The sequence below is a fragment of the Berghia stephanieae genome, chromosome 1 (assembly GCF_034508935.2).
Source record: "Berghia stephanieae isolate SIO BIC M18660-M18661 chromosome 1, UCSD_Bste_1.3, whole genome shotgun sequence".
In the NCBI taxonomy this organism is placed as follows: domain Eukaryota; kingdom Metazoa; phylum Mollusca; class Gastropoda; order Nudibranchia; family Aeolidiidae; genus Berghia; species Berghia stephanieae.
This window is the reverse complement of record NC_088360.1, coordinates 7130309-7142842: the sequence shown is the minus strand read 5'-3', so window position 1 is coordinate 7142842 and position 12534 is coordinate 7130309. Positions and strand designations below refer to the sequence as shown.

General features: G+C 36.6%; 1 protein-coding gene across 1 annotated transcript in view; it reads right to left on the bottom strand.

Annotated features, from left to right (window-relative positions):
* LOC144967073 (rho GTPase-activating protein 100F-like) overlaps positions 1–12134 on the bottom strand; it is a 152283-nt gene extending 140149 nt beyond the window's left edge. Inside the window, exon 1 of the mRNA XM_078903894.1 lies at positions 11639–12134. The gene's annotated coding sequence lies outside the window, so the exon portion shown is untranslated. The remainder of the gene's footprint in view (positions 1–11638) is intronic.
* Positions 12135–12534: the final 400 nt, after the last annotated feature.

Sequence of the window (12534 nt, the reverse complement as noted above, 5' to 3'; positions counted from 1 at the left end):
TGGTTCAACATATAGGAGGATTAATTACTAATATTACAGTTTGAGTGTTTGAGTATAAGAGAGTTATAACAGGGAAATGATATATTTTCCTCATATTTAAAGCACCCACCCACACCCACACACCCACGACATACACACATACGCACACAAATCATATGATATGTTTCGTTGTTTTTGTTTTGTTTATTTGGTTGTTGTTGTTGTTTTTGTTTTTTGGTTTTTATTTTTAGGTTGGCAACTCTGATTATGCCATTCAATAACAACGGGATATGACATTCAAGCTCATAAGTTACATTGCCATACACTGGCCAAACACTTTTTCCCTTTTTGGCCAAGTTACTTGCACTTTATACATCTCATACCTCGAGAGATTAAAAAGGCCTCAAACATGTCATAAAGTCTTAATCTTTGACATTTCCCTAAAAGTTTGGAGTTTAAGATTTTTGACAAGTTTGGAGCTTCCTTAATCTGTCAATTTCCTTCTGCCAGAGTATGCCATGATCGCATGCGATGGCATCCAGACTCACGACAGATTATTGAGAGGCATGGATTTATCACGGCGTGTCAATCATAAACACACAATAACCAGGATGAATATTGTATTGTCTTCTCCAAGCCTGTCATTAAACCTTTAACAGCGAGTATGGATTCTTTCAGACAATAATAACTCCCATATCTAACTATCTGGATAATGATGATAATAATATAAGCACAGAAGTAACCGTTTTCACAACGATAGCATCAATAACGTGACTCGGGATTTATTGAAGGCTCGGTATGTGGTCATGTATTGAGATAAATAATAACAATTGTTTTATCAGGTAAGAGTAGAATTGAATCCCACCTGTAAAGGTTTAATTTCAATACTCACCCTCGTGATTTAGTCCGGCATTAACATTTTTAATGTGTAATCTCACCCATTATTCCAATACATTGAATTGAAAAAAAAACAAACAACAACAGATAGCCACAAAGCACATCCTTCAAATATCTATCCTTATCTTGCCAAAAATTCTCAAATCTGGAACTTCACCCAGATAGGAGAGTTTTTGACAAAAGAGGGTCATATTTATTGAAGGACGTATTTTCTGGCCAAAATTTTAAAACGTTGTTTTAATTTTTTTTTTCTTTGGGGGGTGGGGGGGGGGGGTAATTTTTTAAAAAAATATTTATTCACAGCTTACACAGCAGACCTGAGTGGGATTTTCAGAAAAGTATCAACAAATCGATAAAAATGTAAAGGTAAAATATGGGAAAAGTAATGGTTGGAGAGGAGCGAATTGTCAATAACATCGACTCATTTTTGTCATTTAATATCTTAACAGTTTAAGCGTAATGATTTTATATATGATAAAATGGTCAGTTAAAATAGACGAGCTGGACACACACACACACACACACACACACACACACACACACACACACATCATGAATCGTTACTGAAACCAATAAATACGATCTAGGACAGTATGATCCATCGCCTCAAAACAGTACTTGACGCTGAAAACTGAATTTACCATGCAAAAAAAGACTTGGGTTAAGGTTACTTGTCTGAAGGGAAACAATATTCTATCATATGTAGCAAAATCTATTAGAATACATTTCTGATAATTACAAATTCAAAATTACGACATCTTGTTTACAACGACATAATACCAGATTATTGTAGTCTGATTACCAGATTGAGGGGGCGGATCAAAAATAGAAACAAGTGACGTCATCGAAACTTGAAAATGTGAAAGTAGAACTCTCACTTCTGAGCCTGTTAAACCTAATAAGAGCTAAACTAGGGCAATAGTGTGGCTTTTTTGCTCTGTCACAGTGACATGTAACTGATATGCATTCATTTTGTATAAAGTACAGGATAACAAAATTATAAAATAAAGATGTATTACTCGCCAAATTCAAACTTAAGGTGATCTTATTCAGCAAAAGACATTAATATTTTGTCTAGTTTTAACGCTAATAAAATATTGTGTCCATTAAGTCGCCGCTTTCACCGCCTACTTAACTAGCGCAATGAAAGAGGTTAAAGAAGTTAAAAACAGATGTATTGCGTGATTATACACATACCTCTACAAGTAACAGTAACCAATTAAATGACAACATTCTAGAAGTACGGCTTTGTGGTCTAGTGGTATGACACTCGCTTTCGGATCGAGCCTCGCGTAGTTGAGTCCTTGGAAAAGGCTCTTTACTAACATTCTCTCATCGTACTCAGGTGTAAAATGAGTACCTGGCCAGTAACTGCGTTGTCTTTGTCCGAAAAATTGTAATATCGCCTAACAGGCGTCATGTCCCGTCCTATATGTTAAATGTTGCTGTTGGTCAGAGACCCCTTGTAAAGCGCTTTGAGCACATTTAGTGGATATTGCGATATATAAAGCTCAATTTTTTAAAGCACTGATTAAACAAACCAGAACAAACCCAAACCCAAAATTACATTAAAGATTGTTGAATATTTATTATTTTCTTTAGACGATACACCGGCATTAATTAATGTTTTATAAAGCTGGCATCTTACTTAGATCTACGGATTACAATAGCAATAGAAAATTACGTCCTATCGCCATCATTCTGGCACACAGACGCGCACGGAATCATTGAGCATGAGAAGCACCGATGTAACTCGGCGTAGAAGTCATAAACAGGCAATAACCTTACTGGAGATTGTGTTGTGCCGTACACTGACAAAGCACGTGTTTAAAAATTTGGCCAGGAATCGTCAGACATCGAGATTTCAAAATAACCCACAACTTATTAACAAGTCTCAGATATAAGAATTCGAAGAGGAGGGTTTAATAATGCTTTTTGACAAGTTGAGGGCATCGTGATCGATATATATGAAGTTATAAGTTTTTTGACAAAATGTAAAATCTTTTGTCAGGACATGGTAGGCTCTGTTGCGTCGTACTTTAAAAACAAAAACATATATTTAAAGTTTTGGTCAGAAAACTCGTCCTTCAAATGTGGATTGACCAATATTTTGATCCTCATCTCGTCAAAAACTCTCAAACCTGGGACTGAGACTTCAGTTCCTGTTTTGAGAGTGTTTGACAAGATGAGGATTGTTTCAATTTATCGATACCATTATTTTAATAAACGTGATTTGTCATAGTATGGCCGTGTTGTCTTCTGTCTTGTCATCGCATTCCATCTCACTATCTTATTACCCACACAAGATTATATGAACAGCAAGCCAGCCTTCTGTTGTCTCACCCCCCCCCCCCCCCCCCTTCCCCCAAATCACCCTTTAAATTTCCCTCACCCAATCATTATAATTATTTTAAGCCTGCGTTGTCTATACATTTTTCAAGAATCAATAAGTTGATAGCGACATGACATGATACCAAGCTACTAGCTAAAGATAACATACAGCGATGGCATAATAGTATTATGGTTGAGGTTCTTTTATTTGCATTTGAAGCTTTAACATTTTCAAAATCATGGTCGATCTTTCAGGTAAGATCAGACATGGTGAGTAAAACAACATTGTCTCTTTGGGACGAACAGTCGAAAACAATTAACTCAAACACACTTATTTGTAACTTGCATTTAAAATATCATTTCTGAACAGGTATAAACATTTTCCAGCCTTATCCAAGGACTGAAATTGGTTCGTCCACAATAGCATTCGAATCGTAATATAGTGTAAAAACACTAGACCGCATATACCCTCATCTTGTCAAAAACTCTCAAACCTGGGAATTAGGAAGTCCCAGGTTTGAGAGTATTTGGCAATATAAGGGCTATTCTGATCGATCAATAGTTGAAGTGTCAGTGCATGACATAATCAGTCGGAAGGTGAAAATTTTCGATTTTTTATCTGAAAGAATATGCTCCCCAGAGGATTTTGATCTTCATTTGAAGTAAATCGGGTGATTTTCATGAAGTTATTGTAAGGGAAAGCAACTTTTCTCAAAGTTCATACTTTTTTAACCTGACTAGCTCTAAAAAAATTTAGAATTGAAATTAAGCTTTTACATTTTTCCGAAGATGTAAAAAAAGGTTTGGTTTAATAATTCATGACAAGAAGTCATTTTTGATAAAAATTGACCTCTAACTAAACTTGGCAATATCTCAATTCAAACCTTTTCACCATCCAACTGATTATGTCATTCACTGTAATTTCTTAAAAGTGGGTTTGTTTGTTTGTTTGTTTTGGGCCTTTTGTTTTTTGTTGTTTTTTTGTTTTTGTTTTTTTAGAGTACGGTATAACTGTCTCCACAATAATTTGTCAACAACCAGGCTTCGATTGGCAGTGTAATGTATACACTACTTGGATCTCGTCATTTCATTGGTCAAGATAAGATAAGATTAGATAAGAAAAGATGAACGTTATTAATCCACTTTAGGAAATTTTCATTGTGTATTGCCATAGACTTTTGAGCATACTTTACAGTCTCTCCAAGGGGCTTTCATCAGTGACTAAATGGGTGGCGGCGATTGCACATTCGCAGCAATGTGGGTTTTTTTCCCCTTCTTTGGATAAAGCTATCTGCACACACATTCCTCTCGACTATAGTATGAATGAGAATCTGGCTATCTTATGTGCAAGTGCACATTGTGCGCTCAAAAGACGACCAGTTGGACGAAATATTGTAGTAAGCCATTTTAACGAATGTTTAGTACGGCAACACCGTAACAAGGTGCTGTACATTTACTAATAATAATTTAATATTTGTCGTCAATAAGTATTGTTAAGGGGGAGGGGGAGGGGTGGAGGAGGGGGCTGTTTCTATGTTTATGTGTGTGAGATAGAAATATGGTTATATTTGTAAAATAAGATAGTAGAGAAGAAGAAGAAGAAGAAGAAGAAGAAGAAGAAGAAGAAGAAGAAGAAGAAGAAGAAGAAGAAGAAGAAGAAGAAGAAGAAGAAGAAGAAGAAGAAGAAGAAGAAGAAGAAGAAGAAGAAGAAGAAAAGAAGAAGAAGAAGAAGAAAGAAGAAGAAAGAAGAAGAAGAAGAAGAAGAAGAAGAAGAAGAAGAAGAAGAAGAAGAAGAAGAAGAAGAGAGAAGAAGAGAAGAAGAAGAAGAAAGAAGAAAAGAAAGAAGAAGAAGAAGAAGAAAAGAGAAGAAGAAGAAGAAGAAGAAGAAGAAGAAGAAGAAGAAGAAGAAGAAGAAGAACAACAACAACAACAACAAAAGCAACAACAACAAGAATAAGAAGGTAGGGGGGGAGAGAGAGAGAGAGAGAGAGAGAGAGAGAGAGAGAGAGAGAAAGAAAGAAAGAGAGAGAGAGAGAGAGAGAGAGAGAGAGAGAGAGAGAGAGAGGCTGTCTATAGGAAGCAATCATCACGTTGTCCTATGTTTTACCATTGTTGAACCAGCCAAACACACTGGACACTGGACACTAGATGGTCAGCAATAAAAAAGCCATTCTGTTGTCCCCATTCCCATTATCATCGAGTTGTACTCATTTTACAAATGCATCTGAATAGGGCAACCAATGAATTTTACATATGAATGGCTTGTATCAGAAACTGCCTCAGAACAAAAACACTATCATTTGACATGGAATATTACAATAATATTTAATAACCTTTGGTTAACGTCAACGACCGTATTAATCGACACTGCACTTAAGAACCTTGTTACGTTGATAAGTGGAGTGAGTTACAACTCGGAGCGATTTGTCACTGGAGTCAGCAATCTTGACTACCACGGGACAATAACATTATCATTGGGTATTATGGAATGTTACAATAATATTTAGATGGAAATTATAGAGTATTGAGAAGTGCCAGATGAAAACAGACTAAACATATTGCGATTTCAGAGCCAAACTCGGGATCCAAGTGAGATGACAAGAATGCAACAATAATATCTAGCCACCTATGGTTTATGTCAACAACTGTACTAATAGATAGATCGAAGATGACGTCACTCGGGTCTTTGTTATTGGTTTTTGCCATCCACGTTTAGGAGTAATTCTCACTTAACCGCATTATCATTCAGACTATCAAAGTTCATGGTTACAAAAAGTTTTGTGTGTTGCTCCATTATACTTTCGGATGGCAATGTTGTGAGTTTCTTAGCCAAGCGCACACTATCTATAGGTCTTGTAGTTTAGAGACTTTTTACACTGATGCGTAGAGTGAGCAACAAATTGAAGAGAACTGTTGTCAACATATTTTTGTCAAGCCGCGTTAGATTTATCAATATAATGTAATAAAAAAACGTACTGTGAAAGAGGACATCAGTGTACGTGTGCGGTTGTGGTATATGGTCCGGTGGTATGACACACGCCTTCGGGTCGAAAGTTCATGGGTTCGAGTCCCGTTCTGAGCGCCGCATAGGGTGATTCCTTGTAACTGGCTCTTATCTCATATTCTCTCACCTACTAAGGAGCAACCTCATCATGCCTACAGACAGGTTCTCATTCTTGGATAGATAAGGACAAATGTCAAGGCCAATCATTTGCCGAGAGCAATCAATATTTCTGACTAAAATACTAAATGCATTTTATCAGTGTTTCGCACCCTGCCTTTTCGTGTTCAGCCATTTTCAGTGCCAAGCCAGCATGACAATTTATCACTTTCAAAAAGAAAAATCAATACCATTCACGTTCAATTCTACAGCCAATCATCAGGGCCGACAACTCGTTCTGTGACTCAATACAAGTAACAACTTCCTGTTAAGACGACGCTGTGACTTTTATAGATTACATGCGGTTGACGTCGCATACCTTTTTTGCCAGCAAGATATGTGGATCCTTTCACCCCATCCAATCCAACAATCTAAAATATGTCATTAACCTAACACATGTTTGTATGGTAGTTACAACTTATTTATTATTCCCGTTGTCGTTGGCTCAGTGATAACGATGTCTTGCCTTGAAATAAAGTCAAGCGATAATGAGCTAGCCAGTGACCATATTATGCGTGACAATGATCGCAAAACTCTGGTACAGGGTTGTGTCCTTAAGTAAGGCACCATACACATACTACTCGGCTGAGTTTGAATGTGTACCTAGAAATAATCAGTAACGGTATATTTTAAGAAGATTAGTACAAAGATGCCGAACAGGTAACTTGTATTATGTGAAATGATATGGACGTTTTGTTTCATTGATACGGCCTACTAGGGGAACAAATGGAGGGAATTGACTCCGGCGAATTCGTGAAAATGCGCTAAATAAATATTGATAACCACAGCGCATGACCATTTCATGAAGTTGTTAAAAATATTTAAATTAGATAATCAATTATCATTAAACAAACGTTTGTGTAAGATTGACATCAAGACATTCATTGCTGATGCAATGCGATTAGGTCGACGTGTACATATATGCAGGTCTGACATGCGAACCGACTTATGGCCTTAGTTTAACATTGTTGTATTACTCATTTGTCTTTATTGAACCAACAAACAAAACAATGAATAACCTTTGACGTTTACAGACCGTAACCTTCATAAACCCATAGCCTGAAGCTGACAAGAATAGTTATGTGAAAATGCAAGACGACGATCACGGAAAGAAACTAGTTGTGAGTTGTATCCAAAAGTTCAAACAACTGAATCATTTATTGTTTCCTTGAGCAAACACTAATAACTAGGCGGTGCACAAACCTAAAAACGTCGTCAAAACACAAGTCCAATTGTCAGGATAGAAGTAAAAATTGCTAAGGCAGTACTAAGAAAAATTCGTAGAAATACGAATTGTTCGCTCCAGCTACAGAACAGCATTCGCTTCTTTGACTCAATAAATCTTGTTGAAAAGGAATGTTGAGTTATAAACTTCTGAAACCCAGAGTTAAAACCACCCTTCGACAGAACTTTTTTACACAGAGAGTTATTGAACGTTGGAACGCATTGCCAGCAAATGTCGTTGAAGCGCCGAGTGTCCATGCTTTCAAGAATAGACGAGATGCTGTGATGGAAAGTTATGTGCATAGTGTAGAAGTGCTTCCCACCCAAAATAGCTATGATCAAAAGATCAGTTAAGAAAGTGTAGTGTAGGCTAGCCCCTGATCACAAGATCAAGTAGGGAAATGCATTAGATCAGTTGTGAACAAGACATTCAGTGACTGGAAAGACTCGGCGACAGGCCAGTGGCCTAATCAAGCGACGTCGATACCTTCTATTCTATTCTATTCTTTAGAACTTATATTCAGGACTTTGGAGCATTTTGGATCTTGCTGAGGGCAAAATAATTGGTTCTAAAGCTATTTAAAGTGTATTTTTATTTTTTCCCTGGGAACCTACGATTTTTTAAAATTTCAAGTAGGCAGCTCTACTAAGATTAGAGCGTCAACTTCATTCATGGTCGATCTTTAGACCATTTGAATCTCGTTTTCAGCTCACATTTTGTATTGGCACAGAGATATATAATAATATTTCGGAAAGAGAGAAATGATTTGCCCCGACGTACACATATTTGCAGGTCTGATAACCAAACACTATTATGGGATTACTATAACATTTTTGTAATACACACCATTTTGCTCTGTTTTGAGAACATTTACAACAATGAGCTCATAACAATTTCGATGATCAGACCTGCGAATAATTACACGTCGCTTTGCCACTTCACGCTAATTAATGAGGAAGACCTGTTACATTCAAGAATATCTGGCAATGAAGGGCGCCGATCACAATTTGGAATACACTGCCACCACGTGGTGTCACTAAATGTAGCTTATCCAAAAAAAAATAAATAAAAAAATGAATAAATAAATAAATAATAATAATTATATTAGAGGGGAGTGCGTTTGTAACCGATTGTCTCCCTTTGTTCAGTCCAACATAGTTAAACACTATAATGAGGACAACTCATATAAATACAACATATCTAAAGTGTTTGATGATTTCTACGAATGAACAAAACGCATATTACACAATAGAGTACAGAAGCGTGATGTAATTTTTTTTTAAAAAGGTTCCAATCTCATTGAAAGTGTAAAACCACTTTTCCGGAGGACTAGATTCATACCTTGTGAAGTTGACCTTCTGTTTTCAGACTGATGCCATCTTATTTTCTAGTCAAAACGATATATGCTGGTCGTCAACAAAAATCACTTCGCTCTTTTACCTCCCGTATTGCTATTCATTATTAATCCTCTGAAGGACTGGTTATATCCACACTTCCAAGGAATTTGGAATCGGAAGAGTTGAAGGTGTGACGTCACAACTTCTCTGCCCTTGTGTTTGATGGCAATAAGTCTAAATATTGGTAAACTTGGTCCCTTATGCATGAGTTCTTGTTCATACTCTTTAAGTAACTGGTCGAGGAAATGAATGATATACATCAAACGCATTCACTCAATAGAGATGGATATTATGATAATATAAAATATAATTGACCAAAAAAAAAATGTATCCGGATAAAAGTAGTAGTCGTGGGATTCAATTCTACATCACATGGAGTGTGTATGTACTCAACTATGAGACGAGCTTCGATTTTATCAATGTCGATCCCCCCTCTCTCTCTCTCTCTCTCTCTCTCTCTCTCTCTCTCTCTCTCTCTCTCTCTCTCTCTGTGTGTGTGTGTGTGTGTGTGTGTGTTTGTGGTTTCCCTTCGTCTTGAAACTGATCAATTCAAAATGCTCACTCGTTCTGCCCACCAAAATTAATGTGTTCAAAGAGTTTTACGAGGTTCCCAAGCCAACAGCAACATTTAACATTTAAGACACGACATGTTTGATAGGTGCCATTACAATTACTTCTTCGACAGAGACAACGCTGTTATCTGAGTGTGGTGAGAGAATGGGAGTGATGAGCCTTATCCATCGACTCGACTTGACGCCATTCAAAGCCTGACTCGAACCAGAGACCTACAGGTCCAAGGCAATGCCCTGTCCAGGTCCCAAGTCAAGTGTCATACCACAAGACCACAAAGCTGCAGGGTTATGAATTACTAGAATTAAAAACCAGTTTAAAATTGCGATTAAGAAACAATGTGGATTGGTTTTTAATTGTAAAATTTGTATTTATTCTCCACCATAGAGAATGTAAAACAACTCCAATTTTCATATTTACGACTATGAATTCAGTTTCCAGTACTGATTTCGTTACGACATAAAGCCGCTTGGATATGGCGGGTTACAATTAATCTATTCACATTTGTGACCACCCACCTCAAAACGGTATTATATCGAAGTGAAACCGATGCGGATGTGAATTTAAATGTACTCTTATAACTAGACTATCAAAAGTTGAATATTTTAGATTTTGCAATTAAAGAAATTATCTACATTATCCTCGATTCAATAAGTTAGAGAAGTATAGTCTACACCAGATTTAATAATTTCAAAAATATATTCCATATTCTTTCAGCGTCTAATTGAGAAGTATATACCAGATTTAATAATTTCAAAAATATATTCCATATTCTTTCAGCGTCTAATTGAGAAGTATAGTCTATACCAGATTTAATAATTTCAAAAATATATTCCATATTCTTTCAGCGTCTAACTGAGAAGTATAGTCTATACCAGATTTAATAATTTCAAAAATATATTCCATATTCTTTCAGCGTCTAATTGAGAAGTATAGTCTTTACCAGATTTAATAATTTCAAAATATATTCCATATTCTTTCAGCGTCTAACTGAGAAGTATAGTCTATACCAGATTTAATAATTTCAAAATATATTCCATATCTTCAGCGTCTAATTGAGAAGTATAGTCTTTACCAGATTTAATAATTTCAAAAATATATTCCATATTCTTTCTGCGTCTAATTGAGAAGTATAGTCTATACCAGATTTAATAATTTCAAAAATATATTCCATATTCTTTCTGCGTCTAATTGAGAAGTATAGTCATACCAGATTTAATAATTTCAAAAATATATTCATATTCTTTCTGCGATCTAATTCCCCGACATAAACTTCAAAGCGGTCATATTTTATTGATAATAATTGAACCTTAAATTATGTGATATGAGTTATCACTTACAACAAGCACTAGAAGTGAGAAGCGGAAAAAAACAAGCAGGTAAGTTTGATATCAGAAGAAAATAAAATATCAAGAAAGTATCATATCATTAATTTATTTTGTACATTGATGGAACTTATTGAAACGGCAAAGACAATACATTGTCAGCGGAAGGACGGTTTTAACTCTTACCTTAGTGCTTTGATTTTCGATAAGCAACGAATCATCTTCCTCTAGATTGACTACTTGCAATCATTGTGGCATTATCAAAGACCTAGATAGTAAAATTGTTTGACCTTGGTATCTTCAGATAGAAAAGATGTGGATAATATAAATTGATATTGGTCACGTGTGAACAGGGCTTAACATCACATTCACTGAGCTTGTTGAAACTAACAACCAAGGTAAAAACTCGAGTATCTCACGCGTTGCCTCTCTATATAGATAGTATGCAGATGACGTCACTCAGGCCTTTGTTATTGTTTTTGCCATCCGCGTTTGTGAGTTGTTCTCACTAAACTGTATTAACCAGACTATAAAAGTTCATGGTTACACAGAGTTTGTGTGTTGGTCCGTTATACTTCCGGATGGCAATGTTGTGAACTCCTTGGCCAAGCGCATTCTATCTATATGACTGTACGATGAGGTAAAATGTGTCATAAAATGTTTCTTATTTGTATGGATTTATTGCCCCACCAAAGAAACCTTTATCATCAACATCGGTGGATTTACTCGTACCTAACACGTTAAAACAACTCACCTGGTCATAAATTCCAATCCTTCAGAGACAAAGATCGATTTTGTTCATAATTAAAAATCCTTCGAATGTGATGACAACGACAAATTCAAATGTCGAGCATTTGTCAGAGAACGCAATCACCTCTCGAGTCATCGCGGTGTAATCCAATAACATAAACCCCCCGCCGAGTTGTTTTCATTTCATCTCCCATGACACTTAAAAGATTTTGCCGTGCACAGTGAAATGTGAAATTACTCCTGGTTAATCCGATCAAGAAATTAAATAAAAAAGGAATAGCACCACCGCACTGACGATTCAAAGAAACAACATTATACTGTCACGAGATAATACTATCACTATCATGACAACACTAGCATCAAAGGAAGAGAAAAAAAAATGGGAAAATATAAAACGCACACGCGTGCTTTCACCGTGAGTATTTGTGTGAGTGTGTGTACGTGAGCGCGTGTGTTTATGGATATGTTGTCATATGTCAATACCTCAGATCGGGTAATGGAGAGTGGGTTATCGAGAGAAGCTGTCGGCGACAAACCTAGACTTAGCACACCGTATAGTCCCTTGGCTGTTTCTCTCTCACGGTGATTCTATCGACAGAATCCGAGCGATGCCAGAGATACACTCTCAGACCGGCATTAACGTAGAGAGTCGGGTTGACTGCCATTCTTTTATGTAGTAGTATTGGTGGTGGTGGTGGTGGTGGTGGTGGTGGTGACTGGCGGTATTGGTAATGGTAGTGTTGGTGACTGGTGGTGGCCTTTGGGTTAGGTGAGTTGTCCTCCATTGGAGATGGACGTGTATTGCCGTACACTGAAAAAACACGTATTTAAAATTTTGGCCAGAGAACTCGTCCTTCAAATATCAATCGATTAAAATGTCCCTCATCTTGCCAGAAACTG